Here is a 13,113-nt window from a genome sequence, read left to right on the forward strand (position 1 = left end):
TTGCTCAAGTTGCAGCAGGAAAGATCCTGGTTAGAAAGCAGGACCTGGGGAGAGAGGGAGGTGGCCAATGCCCAACAGCTGAGGGAGGGTGGAATCTTCTATTACCCTGAGATGGAGAGAGGGGTCTTTAAAATGAGCATAAAGTAGATCATGGCTCATTGGACCCAGAAGGGGCATCAAAGCACACCTGGTCCAACTCCTTCATTTCACAGCTAAAGAAACTAAACCCAGCAAAGAGAAGGGACTTACCCAAGGTCATATTTCAATGGCAGAGCCAGGACTCTTGGCTCAAAGGAGTACTCAGTCTGCTCCAACACCAGATTCTGGGGGCAGTTTTTGGCAGTCCCAGGGAACAACCAGGCTTGGGGAAGATGACATGTGGACCCGAAGAGCCAACATAAAGAAGCTATTTTTAAGGTCTAGGAAAGAAGCATTCTTTAAGCCACAAGCCAGATGGACATCCCCCATCTAGACAGAATCGGGCTTTGGTGGGAGGTGGTGTTGCCTCAAAGACACCCCCTAAGCCCCCCACTGGGCCCTGCTCTTCTCCAGAATGGCTCCTGGGGATGTGGCCCCATGCCAGAGTCTGCCTGTAGCCCTGTTTACGACTTCCCTCCTTCTGACAAAGGGTGGCAGAACTCCTCGTTCTGCATTCCCCCATCCCAGGCAGACTATTAAAATGTAATCAGAAAAATCACATTAGCCATGCAGATTCGGCTTAAAACACATATATGTATATATAATTTAATGGCAATTAGGAGCTCATCAGCTTTTTCTTCCTGTCTCAGGGTGTTTTGCTTCCCTGGTTCAGCTCTGGTCCTTCGAAACATCTTGGGGTCTTTGATTCTCCTACCCTAGGCTGAGAGATTTGGGCAGAAGTTCAAAATGAGATATTTTGAGTCAAACAACTCCATTTCCTCCTGACGTGCCGAAGTGGAGACGTTGTACCTTTCTCCACTCCCTGGTCATGAGCTGCCTCTTTGGTGGATTCAGCTCATCTGAGGTGGAGAAGAGAGGAAAGGAAAGAGGAGGGCTCAGTCCCTCTTAGACTTCATTATCCTAAATCCTAATACCCTGTCTTCTGAGAGTCGGCCACCCTCTGTATGCCCCAGCTACGCGCCTGCCATCCAGAATTCCAAATTCTTCTCGCAGAACTGGGTACTCCATCTCAGGCCGGGAGGCTGCAGAAACATTGGAGACATGGTGGTAAAACTGGGTCAGAAATCACACGGATGGGGTGAAGCCAAAAGCCCAGCTGGCTTAATGCAGAAACTCTGACAACCATGAAAATAATCATAACATAATAATTAGCGTCTACTTTGTGCAAGTACCCTCTCTCCTACTCTCATCAGCCCTGCAAGGGAGGCGTTATAAGCATCCCCATTCTACAGAGTAATAAACAGTCAGAGAGGTTAAGTGGCTCCCTTGTGGTCACACAGCTAATAAGGGGCAGAGATAGCATTTGAACCTCAGGTCTACCAATCCAGAAGCCCATGTTCTTGCCATTCTAAGCAGCCCTTGAGTTCCTGGAGAGCCGAGGTGTCAGTATGCACTGAAGAAGCCCACTGCCCTATAGCAAGCCTGCAGTATCCCCATAAGACCTGAAATCACTCAGGTCTCAGCAGTTCTGCTCTCAGTAGGCAGTAGCTCGGGGCATGATGCAAAGAAGTCTCCACCAGTCTCACAAACCTGGCCTTCCCTTCAAGGGAAACATGGGTGTGATGGTTGATTTTATGTGTCAGTTTGCCTGGGCCATGGGAGGCCCAGACATTTAACCAAACGTGATTCTGGAGGTACAGTCTGAGGAAAGCAGATGGCCCTCCTGAATGTGAGTGGCCTCATCCAATCAGTTGAAGATCTGAATGGAATAAAAAGGCTGAGTGAGAGGGAACAATTTCTGCTCACTGCCTGAACTGGGACATTGGTCTTTTCCAGCCTTCAGACTCGGACTGAAACAGCGGCTCTTCCTGGGTCTCGAGCCTGCTGGCTTTTAGACAGAAATTTACACCATCGACTCTCCTGGGTCCCAGCTTACCAATTGCAGACCTTGAGATGCCTCAACTTCTCAGTGCCTCTATCTATCTTTATTTATCTATCTATCTATCCATCTATCTGTCTGTCTATCTATCTATCTATCTATCTATCTATCTATCTATCTATCTATCTACCTACCTACCTACCTAATCTATATCCTATTCATTCTGTTTAGGAGAACCCTCACTAATAGAATTTCCCCAGAGGGAAAGTGCAGGTGAAGCAGGGAGCCCCACCCTGGCAGCTAGATCCTAGGACCCTTCTGGAGACTTCTCTCAAGAAGCCCCAAGTCCTATCCAGAATCTCAAATGAAAATGGCAATACAGGGAATGCCCTCCAAATCCATAGATTTGCACCATCAGACCTCCTACCCGCTAAAAATACCTCTCCTGCTGGCTAAATTTGCCAGCAGAGGGCAGGATATTCAGAGGGATGTACATGACCACCTCCCCCTTGCAAAGGAAATCTGGGCTTATTTATTGAGAGCCCAGATGGGTTGGGAGGGGAAAGGCAGCTGGGGGAGGGCTCTGTGGTGAGCCTGTCCCTGCCTCTCATTTCTCAGAGAGGGGCAGGCTGCAGAGATGGAGCCCACGAAGGACGGCTGGCTTCCCCAGGCTGACAGCTGGTGAGGAAACTGGGCACTGACTCGTAAGCCCACAGCTCAATATATATCAAGCAAACAAGCTTTGCTCTCATCAATATATCACCCGGGGAAACGTCCCAGCCAGCGCCAGAGGAACCCAATATTAATGGTCATGACAGCCTAAATTTCCGCCATTCCACGTGCTCTCTCTCTGGTGGGCTCAGTGGAATAGAACTGGTCCCCCAACACCAAGAGGGAAATCAGGTACTAAGAGCCTGATTTTCAGGGAGAAAGAGGGACAGACCTGGGTTTGAACACTGGTTCTGCCACTAGCTGGGTGTCTTGGGCAAGTCTCAGTTTCCTCACCTCAATGGGGTGGTGACACCCTGCTCACTGAGTCACAGCAGCTGGTATGGTCACCATGGGCTTCAAAGCTGGGAAGAGCCCCAAACCCGGCCCTTGCTTGTGGGCAGGTCTACAAGTCGGCTGGAATTACCTCTTCATTCTCCGCTACCTCGGCCCTCAGACTTCAACACAGATCAGTCACTGGGTGCGCTTGTTAAAATACAAACTCCTGAGTCGGACACTAGATTCAGTCCATCAGGCTGTCAGGGGTAGAGCCCAGGAACCTGTATTTATACCACCTCTCCAGGCGGTTCTTTGGCTGGTGGTCCAGGAGCAGTCTTTGAAAGACTGATGCCCTGGCCACCCACTCCAGTTCCCAGTAGCTTCTTCCAGCAGGTGACCTTGCCTGTGGGGGCTCCCCCTGCTGGAGCCCGCGCTAGCCTCTCCTCAGGCTTGTCCTACTCCTTGGCTCTGAGGACAGGCTTGGGTTCTTGGACCTCTGGCCGGGGTTCACTCCTCAAAGCACCTCTTCCTCCAGCCATGAGGAGGGAAGAAACGATGGCATCTGGACCAGGAACAGGACTTTATGTCCAGAGAAGGGGCACACACAGGCTGCCCAGATCTGCCAACCCACTCTTCCTGGTGGGGGCGGGGCCAGGCCGGGAAATAAAACAGACGGCCAGTGGCTTACTCCCTGCCAGGCCCCATGCAAGGGCACTGCTGTGTGCCCGGCCCTGGGTGCTCTACTTGCTTGTGCCAGTCTGATCCAGCCTCAGCGCCACAAGGCAGCTCGCAGGAGTGGGGCTGGGATCTGAGCCTCTGCAGGCCGGACTCAGAGCCCCTCCTTTCGGCCACTTTGCTCCACTGCCAAAAGGGATTCCACCCACCGACCCACTCTTGTCCCCCCCTTACTCCCCACCCCATTCTACCTGCACAACTCAGGCCTCACGGCCTAGACCCATCAGGCCTGTCCACCAAGAATTCTTGCATCTCTGAGGAAAAGGCAATAAAAGCTTAATAAAACCAGCAATACTTACAGAACCCGTGAAATACAGCCAGGCCCCCAGACACCCCTCACCCAAGGATCAGAAACATCCTGAAAACCCTCAGTGCGTGCCTCGGCCAACCTGTCCAGGCCACCCCCTCGCACCACCTCTCCCCCATCCCCAGTCCCAGATGCTGGCTGCTGCCTAGAATTCTGTGGGAGCAGGAGGGCCTGCTGGGCCAAGCATCCAGTCAGCTCCCCAGCCCCCAGACTGCTAGATTAATAAAAAAATGAAAAACATCCCCACAAAATACGACCAATAACAATGGCCATAAAAGCCAAATTGGATTCCTTTCTGGCTGATGAGCTTAGGGCCCTTCTCTCTCTGAGACCCGATTAACAAATATGTAAAACAATTCCCCCTGCATCTCCGCTCTGGCTCCAGCCAGCTCTTCCTTTGGGCTCAAGCTCAGGGACAGAGGAGGAGGCGTTAGCAGGGGGTGGGGGCCTGGGGCAGAAGAAGTGGCCCTGGAGGCTGGGAGTGGGGACCTGCCCTGCCACCAGCCTGTTGTGTTACCCAGAACAAGTCACTTAGCACCCCTGGATGGTGGTCCCCCATCCCTCAGGTGGTGGGTGGGGGGAGATGCTCTCTAAACTCCCCACCTCTGATTCTCAGCTGCTGCCCAAGATGGGGAGGCAGAGGAAGGGGAAAGGGCTCCCCTTCATCCCATTCAGAAGCTGTTGTGTAACTGGGCGGGGGTGGGGGAGCACAGGGTGGGTCCTGATGTAACATCAAGCCAAGAAGCAGGAACAGCCAAATAGTGTGTGCTGGCCGGGTGCCGTCAGCTTTGATGGGACACAGCAGGTGGTCACCTGCCAGATCTTAGCTCTGGGGAAAGCTTCCGAGGCCGTTATTCCTCCTTCCCCCCTGGCACACCCAGACCACAGTCGTGGGTCCGGGGACATTGCAAGACTCTTCTTGGTCCCAAACCACAAAAGAGAAGCTTGAGAGTAAATTGGAAGCTAAAAGCAGACCATGCAAGGAACTGAACCCACCACAACTCGTTTGGGATGGAGCCCTAGGATGGGGCTGTACTCCCAGCCCCACTATCTGGATAGAAAGTGAGAAACCTTAGAACCTGGGGCTCCGCCAGTCCCTGCCACCTGGGCTTGTGGAAGGAAAGAAGCACAGCAAGGAGATGCTGGCGGCTGCTCAGACCCTTGTGTCCCCAAGCCAGGGCCTCGATCCTGTCCTTGATTCTCTCGTCCTGGGAATTTCATGATACTGCATCTCTGTAGCAGCTTACAGCCTGAAGACCATTTTCATACAGGTTTTCTAGTCTTGGGAATTATTTCCAATTTGCAAACAAGAAAATTGAGGCTAAAAGAAGTAAAAGGATTTATTTGAATCTAAATTCTGATAAGCTCAGTACTCATCTCACTGTATTAGATTTTCTTTGAGTCTCACACGTTGGAAAACTCGGAGTTCTGGAGTCAGCCTTCCTAATCCCCACTGGCGTCTGCACATGTTGCTCCCACTCTGACCCCAGGGGCTGCCCCCAGAAGTCATTCTGGCCGCAGTCTTGGCACAACCCTGGCTGCAAGGAAGGGAGGAGAGAAGAAGCATCAGGGACTGACATCCAGCTTCATCATCTTGGGTGTCCAGGTGGAAATGCACTTTCCATGCCTGAACAGACCAGTGGCTCTGGGGAAGGGCTTCCTGACTACCCTGCTGATTGACAGCTCAGGTACATATTATGGGGAGAGAGAGGTCAGTCCAGAAGGTGCACTCAGTACCCCTCCATACCTGGGGCCAAAACAGAGGTCTTCTGACAAGGTGGAGAGTCTGACACTGGCCCTCAGCTTCAGCCCGCCCTGCATGATGGTGCAGCTGCCTACAGAGACAGGAGCTGAGTGTCGGAGCTGCTCTGCTGGAGCAATGGGCCCAAGATGCAGGGCAGACCTCCAAGTAACACCGACCCCTTCCCAGCTCTGCTACCTTTCCCATAAAATGCTTGGGAGATTCAGGACCCCAGAAACTCAGAACTGCTGCTCCTGGCCCCAGAGGCCAAGAAAGACCCAGTGAAGCTACCTGGGCTTAAGAATCTCAGACCCTTTCTGTCCCACCCCAACCCTGCTCAGTGATGCAGCGTTAGCCGAAGTTTTGTAGGATCTCTCTCCAAATCCTCCCACAATAGTGGGGCTCTGTCTCCTATTTGCTTGTGGCCTTCCTTCCTCCCTGGGCCTCAGTTTGCCCTTCTGTCAAATGGGAGAGCTGGATTCAGTGAACTTTTGGGTACTTCCCAGTTCTGTCATTTGGAGTCCTCAAAGGATCAGGACACAGAAGTGTGATAACAGAGAAGATGGAGTGGCTTAGGACTCGGGGAGCAGCTGGGAAGGTGAAGAGGACTGCAGATTTTTCAGGGTGCTGGGGCTGCAGCCTCCATCAGCTTTGCAGTCTTCTGGGTTCTGACCCCCGCAATGGCGAGGAGCCAGAGGAGCCCAGTGACCAGAGGGTCCTGCAGAACGAGGTGAGGGTAGAATATGCAGCGAGAAGGCAGGGTCCCTGACTCTGAAGTGAAGGATGTGCCAGGGGACAAGAACAGAATTTTTCACTTTGTCAGTACTTGGGGTCAGGTCCTGCCAAACCCAGGCTCTGGCTGTCAAAGTCCATCAGCCCCATTCACCAGTTCTACATTTACACATCCATTTACTCATTCCTTCATTCATCACCTTAATTCATTCACTTGCTGGTGCTTGTTATAGAAAATAAGGACTTTCTATTAAATCCACATTATCTTAACTTTGTGATGTCTTGAACTCCTTTCCTCCCGAAGGCTCCATGAACATTCCCACCCCGGATCTATTCTCATGCTCATTAATGCGCAAGAGCGCCCTTTGACTGACGTGCCCCTGTTCATCACAGATTACCGACTCTCTTACTCTGGGATCATCCACTCAAAGCCTCTGGAAGACCGGGTCACAAAGTCAGGAACGCTTGCAGGGAACATACAGCAACTACTAGCTTGCCATACTCTTCATCAACCAGCCTCCTTCCAGCTTCTCTGGTTGGAGAAGGGAAGGAGTTTTCAAAACCAGCAGATACTTCTCAACCAGAAAGTTCACACATATGATTATGTCCAGAGGGATGCAAGTCCCAGCTGTATTAAATGGAGTGAGAAAGGGAAACTTCTGGATGAAAACCAGAAAAGCCCTGACTGCCAGCCAGATGTTGCCCACATCTGGATAGTTGAAAAGTGATCTTGTTGTGTGGCTTGGTACTCGAGAAGCAAAAGGCCAATCCACATCACCCTGTCAACCAGGACACAGCCTGAGCCCATGTGTACAAATTATCCAGATTACTGAAGGATCCAAAGGGTTGTTTGATTTCAATCATACTCGTCTGTAAAGACCCAAATCAAGTTAACATAAAGGCCAAAACATGGGCCCCAATCATGGTATGATGGTTGTGCTGGCGGCCCCGTGGCCACCCTTGCCGGGCTCTGAGTCCTATCTCCGTGGCTTACTGGAAAACTGCTTAGTCTCTTTGTGCTTCACATTTCTCATCCTTAAAAGGAATAATAATGGTAGTTGTCTCATACAGCAGGCATGAGGATGCAATGAGATAATACCTCTAAAGCTCTTAAGCCCAGAGCCTGGCAGGTAGTAAACAGGCAAAAATATGTTGGTCATAATTATCGTGATGGTTATCATTGGGGTGATCACCCTGTGGAACTCTCCTGGCTAAGAAATCCCCCAGGACAGTGCAAAGGCCAATACCGGTGGGGGTGTGGGGTGAAACACAAACATCCCAAATGCCCCAGGAACACCAGGTTGCCACAACTGTTCCAAGACCCATTTAAGCTGCCTCTCCCCAAGACAAGAAGATCATCACACTCTCCTTCATGGCAAGAGTGGCTTCCAGCTGGCAGTCATAGCTCCTCTATTAACAAGATTTGGCAAAGGACGCGTCCCGTCTAGGTGCCAGTAGGTGTGTTGGATGCCTCGGGCAGATGGCTGGGTGGGGATGAGCCTTCCCACCACATCCCTCTCCCACCAAGACATCAAGCTGGGGAGGGCACCCAGGTGTTCCACAGGCACCACCCATAGGAAATTTCCTCCTCACCACGGAATGACCACTTGCCTGGATCATGTTCTCTGAGCCCCCAGAGACACCTGGGTCCCTCTCCTACTTCTGGGGGGGTGGGCCTGGGTGAGCTATCACTTATCCATCCCCTCTGGTCCAGGCAGGAGGTGCTGGGGCAGGGAAGAGAGACTCTGGTGAAATCTACAAGGACAGAGGCCAAGGCTTTTCCACTTCTGCATGCAGTGGGGCACATAGTGGGCTGTTCAGGCAGATGCTTGTGGGATGGGGGATTAAGGAGAAACCTTTTTTCTGGTAGAGGAGGTTTCAGCCTCTGGACATTGCCTCCCAGGACTTCTTTCACTAGTTCCAAGGAGCAGCCCCTCTAAGGGACCTGGATGGTACCTGCTGGCACCTAAATCCAAGCCAGTCCTTCCCATTGTCCCTACATACCTCCTTATTCCCAATAGTCAAGCTCACTGATACAGCAAGACCCTAAACTTCTACCCAATGGCCCTTTCTAAATTGCCCAGGTTCCCAGTCTGGTTCCCTCAGAGGGAGGAACAAAGAGAAAGCAGGATGCCAGAACTAAGGGCTTATCCAGGGGCCCCGCATGCCTGGGAGGTTCTTTCCGGAGCTCGGGGGAAATATACCAGACCCTGATCTTGGCCAATGTTCGGCGGAGGCTGGTCCCAGGACTCCGCACTGGGCTTCTTACTTCCAGCTTTTGGCAGGGGCTCAGCTTCTGCTGGCATCAGTGCCAGCAAGCATGACGAGGCCTGGAGGTTTAATATAAATAGCCTACTGCTGCCCATTAGCTCCTCCTTCCCCTTGGCTTTGGCTCCAAACCTCCCACCTCCACCCCAGAGTAAACCTGCAAGTGGGGGTCCAGCAGGGCTCCACCTGCCACCTTACTAGCTGCGCGGCCTTGGCAAGTAAATCAACCTCTCCAGCTCAGGTCTTTCAATTGTGAAGTGGAACAAACGCACCTAATTCCAGGCTTGTTGTGGGGCTTGAGTTAATCAGTGTACAGACAGCTTTTAGCACAGTGCCTGGCACATGGAGAATGTTTCATATTTGCTAGTGTTGTTCACAGTGATGACTGGGAGACCTAGGACAGATCAGCAGAGGGTGCAGAGGGTGCAGTCAGGCAGGGGGTGTGGAGGAGAGGACTTGGCAGTGAAAACCAGCTGCGTTTCACCCCAGTTCTTGGATGAGAAGTGTTACGCTTACTGCCTGCATCTGTTCCACCCCCTTCAGTGGAGCCATTTGGACGCTTCCCACACACTCAAGGAGGGTAGCCTGGCCACGTAGCATGCCAGCCTGGGAGTCTGAGATTCAGGCTCTGCTACCAACATGCTGTGTGATGCTGGCAACTCATTGCCCTTTCTGAAGTAACTTCCCCATCTGCAGAGGCCTCTTGCAGTCCTGACCTCTTATGAAATTAAATTGTCTCTCATGGTCCGAACCTCACAGTGGGGATCCCACCAGAGCCCATCCCCCGAGACAGACAGAGCTGGGCTCTCGTGGTTGGGACAGAGCCCAAGATGCAAAGGTAAGGCATCCAGCCCCAGCCCCAGCTCCAAAGCCTCAGGTATCAATCCTGGGGTGACCAGAGCTAAACGCAGGTGACAGTACTGCCCTTCACCTCTGGCCCAGCTAGCAAAGGAATTCACATTCTTTTGAAAATTATCACATAAGTGGGTTTCTTGACAAAAAGTGTGTATTGAATGAATGAATAAATGAATAAGAGAAACAATGCAGAGTACTAGACAAAACAGGGGCTCTTGCTTCATTCAGATCAAGATCTGATCCTAACTTGGCCTCTTTTAGCTGCGTGGACTTGGGCAAACCTCTTTACTTCTCTGAAGCTCGGCTTCACCATATATTAAAGGGGGATAACACTCCATATGCCATGAGATGGCTGCGAGGTTAAGTGAGACAGCACGTGTAAATGCTTAGTACATGGCACGTAGTAGGTACTCAACAAATGGCGGCTATTATGATCAGGATTGTCATTACAAGCCAGCCACTCCCACTGTGAGGCAGAGGAACCAAGGCCATCAGCCTTTTCTGGTGCCCATTTCCAAAGAGCTCTGACTACCACACAGACACATTAATCGCAGTCCTCCCACCCCTGTACCTTCCAGCTGGTGAAGAGCAGGAGCGGCCATCTGGTCTCCCCATGGCCAGGCAGGGAGTGAGCGCACTAAGGGAGGTTCTGCCACCTTCCCTGGACCAGTCCTGGCAGCAGCCATGCCTCCAGCCTTTGTCAAGCAGCTGGAGCGTGAGCCACACTGTCTGCCCGTGAAATGCGACTTTTGGAAAACATGCATGTTTGTGAGCTGGTGCATGTTTCTATTTCAGGCCAACACTGCCCTCTTTATTTATTTTCCCTGGGCTTTGCGTTTGGAACCCAGCTTGGAAGGGTGTTTTGACAGACTTTGACACCGCTCTGGCTCCTCTGGCAGGATACATGCTCAGAGGAGGAAGAGGGAGGGCAGGAGGAGGAGAATTTCAATTGACACACCCTCTTCCTCAGCTAGAAGCGACAGATGGTCAGACACCCCTGCCTCACTGTCCCAGCCCTCAGTTTCTCCATATTTTGGTGGGGGAAGAGTATAAGAGGTTCAGGTAGAAAATCATTTCAAAGAGGAGGAAGGGAACCAAAGAGGCCAGTCTCACTAAGTTTCCAATCACAACAATGCTAGAACCATTATCAACACCTCTAATGTTATTATCAACCACTGCCACCACTGCCATCACCAATCTGGGGTGCCTATTTTTATGACTGACAGTGGGCTGGTTGATTGCCCTTAGGGGAACCATCTCATCCTTCAGAATCTTGCTTTGCTCATCTGTAAAGGTGATTTTTGCAGTACCCAGCTCATGGGGCTGTGAGAAGTGGTTGCTCAGCCAAATGGTAGTGATGATGATCTTCCTTCCTATTCTCAGATCCTGGGCAATTGCCCATGGACAGCCTACATGGTAGAGTCTTAAGGACTTGGAGCTGATTACCAAACCTCTACCCACCAGGCAGGGCTAAAGCTAAAGCTAGTCCATTCTCAGTGGTCATTTACAACCAGCCCAGAGTCTGCCTTAAGGGAGGAAGGGTCTTAACTCAGAGAACGCCTTCTGCCTTTGAATGAGCAGGCTAACGGAAGGGGAAATAAAGAGACAAGGGAAACAAGTCTAAACTATCAGAAAAAAACAGGCTTAAACCGTAATTCCCAGATTCTGAGGATCAAGAGACCCAGGTTTTAGTCTGGATTCATCTATTCATTCATCCATTCATTCGTTCATTCATTTATTCACCAGCAGAACCAGTGGTTCATGCAGAGGATTTACTGACAGAATCAGTGCCTGCCCCAAGGGAGATGGCACTTCAGTGGTGTGACCTCAAGAAAATTACTTGACATCTCTGGTCTTATAAAGGAAATCATCTGAACATTCATCACTCAGGGGACAGGATGGCTTTACCAGGGATGAGTGCTCTGAGGAAGGGATACCATAAGCTCTGGGGTTTGAATTACAATTTTCAACCCCACCCACACTCAAGAGACTCTGGGGAAAGTCAATATCCTAGATTATTATGGCTAAACAGGGACCCTTGAAAGTCACCTCAACCAGTCCTGTCCTTGTGTAGATGGGGGAGCCCAAAGCTCAGAGAAGACAATTAGGGAGTCTGTGGCTGAGCTAAGATAGGACCCGGGTCCCCCCACTTCCACTCCAGTGCTCCTCCCACCACATCACTCTGTGACTTTTCCTCTTTCAACGTGGTCTCTGGCTTTTAAGGGCAATAGCAGGAGAGGCGTTGAAGGGCATGGGTAACAAATTCTTCAAAATCCCCAAGGGATGGGGGCTTGCTGAAATTCCAGGACTGAAGAATCTTGGGCCCTTGGAGAGACTGTGAAGGATCTGGGGCATCTGGCTCTGAAGATTTTCCCGGGGAGGGGGCAGAAGCTCCCCATGGTGAGGGGGACCAGACTTCCATAGAGAGAGGTATGGGAGCTTGGAGTCTGCTGGGAGTCAGCTTCCCTTAAGGGTCAGCTATTCCTGCATTGGAGCAAAGACCAACTGGATTAGACCCAGGCTGCAGGAAACTTGGGTAGAGAGTGAAGGCAGCTGGGAAAGAGGAACTGGGAAAGACAAAGGGGATGGGGGGGAGATAAACATGGGGGAGGGGAACACAGCAGGGAAACAAAGAGACAGAAAGTGCAAGCAAAGGATGATGCAGAGACATGGGTGTGGACCTTGGCTGTAGGAGGTTTGTCTGTAGTAAGGAGGGGGAGTAAGCATGAGGGTGGTGAGCTGAGGTCAAAATGGACTCTGAGCCTAATACCAAGATTCTGTCAGGCTGGGCTTCTGCCCGCAGCTTCCACTGGGCCAGGCTACTCCCTCCATTTGGCAGATCCCCTGGTTCCTGACGAAGTCTGCATTGGGATAGGGGGAGGGTTTGCTTGGTGGCCCGATGCTTCCCCCAAAGAATGTGTGTGCGTGAGCGTGGGGCCTGAGTCTGCGCAAGAGAGCCTGAGCGACTCTGTGAGTCACTGGGCATCCCTGTGGGCACCAAGAGGTGAGCTGTGGAGCCTGAGGCTTAGTCAGATGTCCGGAGACAGCAGTGAAGATATTGCCCGGCTTGCTGGTGCTTGTGGGTAGATGTGTGTTTGTCCACGTGCGCGTGGATCTTCCCTCTGGGTACGGATGGTGTGGAATGTGGGTGGTTGTATATTGCGTGAGTGGACTGTGAATCTGTGTGGGGCCTGTTTGCAGGTCTGTGTTTTGCGGTGTGAGTGTGCGCATGGAATGTGGGTCTGTGTGTGCCTCGGTCCGTGGGCGCGCGCGGGGGTTGATTCTCCAAGGCCGCCTCGAGGCGCTGTCCGCGGTACTGGCCCCTGGCATGGTTGGGCAGGAACCGGCGCCCAGTCTCAGGAGGAACCTCGAGAAGCTCGGGCCAACTGTGGAGCAGACGGGCTGAGGAAAGGACATCTCCTCGGAGGCGCCTTTTTAGCCCCCAGGGAGTTTGGAAAAGTTCTCCCAGCTGCGAGGTTGGCTCACAGGAGTCGGTGCCACTGGCGCCCA

General features: G+C 51.9%; 1 protein-coding gene across 1 annotated transcript in view; it reads right to left on the reverse strand.

Annotated features, from left to right (window-relative positions):
- DISP3 (dispatched RND transporter family member 3) overlaps positions 1-13,113 on the reverse strand; it is a 48,540-nt gene that overhangs the window by 34,565 nt on the left and 862 nt on the right. The gene's annotated exons all lie outside the window — the stretch shown is intronic.

This window comes from Vicugna pacos, chromosome 13, assembly GCF_048564905.1.
Source record: "Vicugna pacos chromosome 13, VicPac4, whole genome shotgun sequence".
Classification (NCBI taxonomy): Eukaryota; Metazoa; Chordata; class Mammalia; order Artiodactyla; family Camelidae; genus Vicugna; species Vicugna pacos.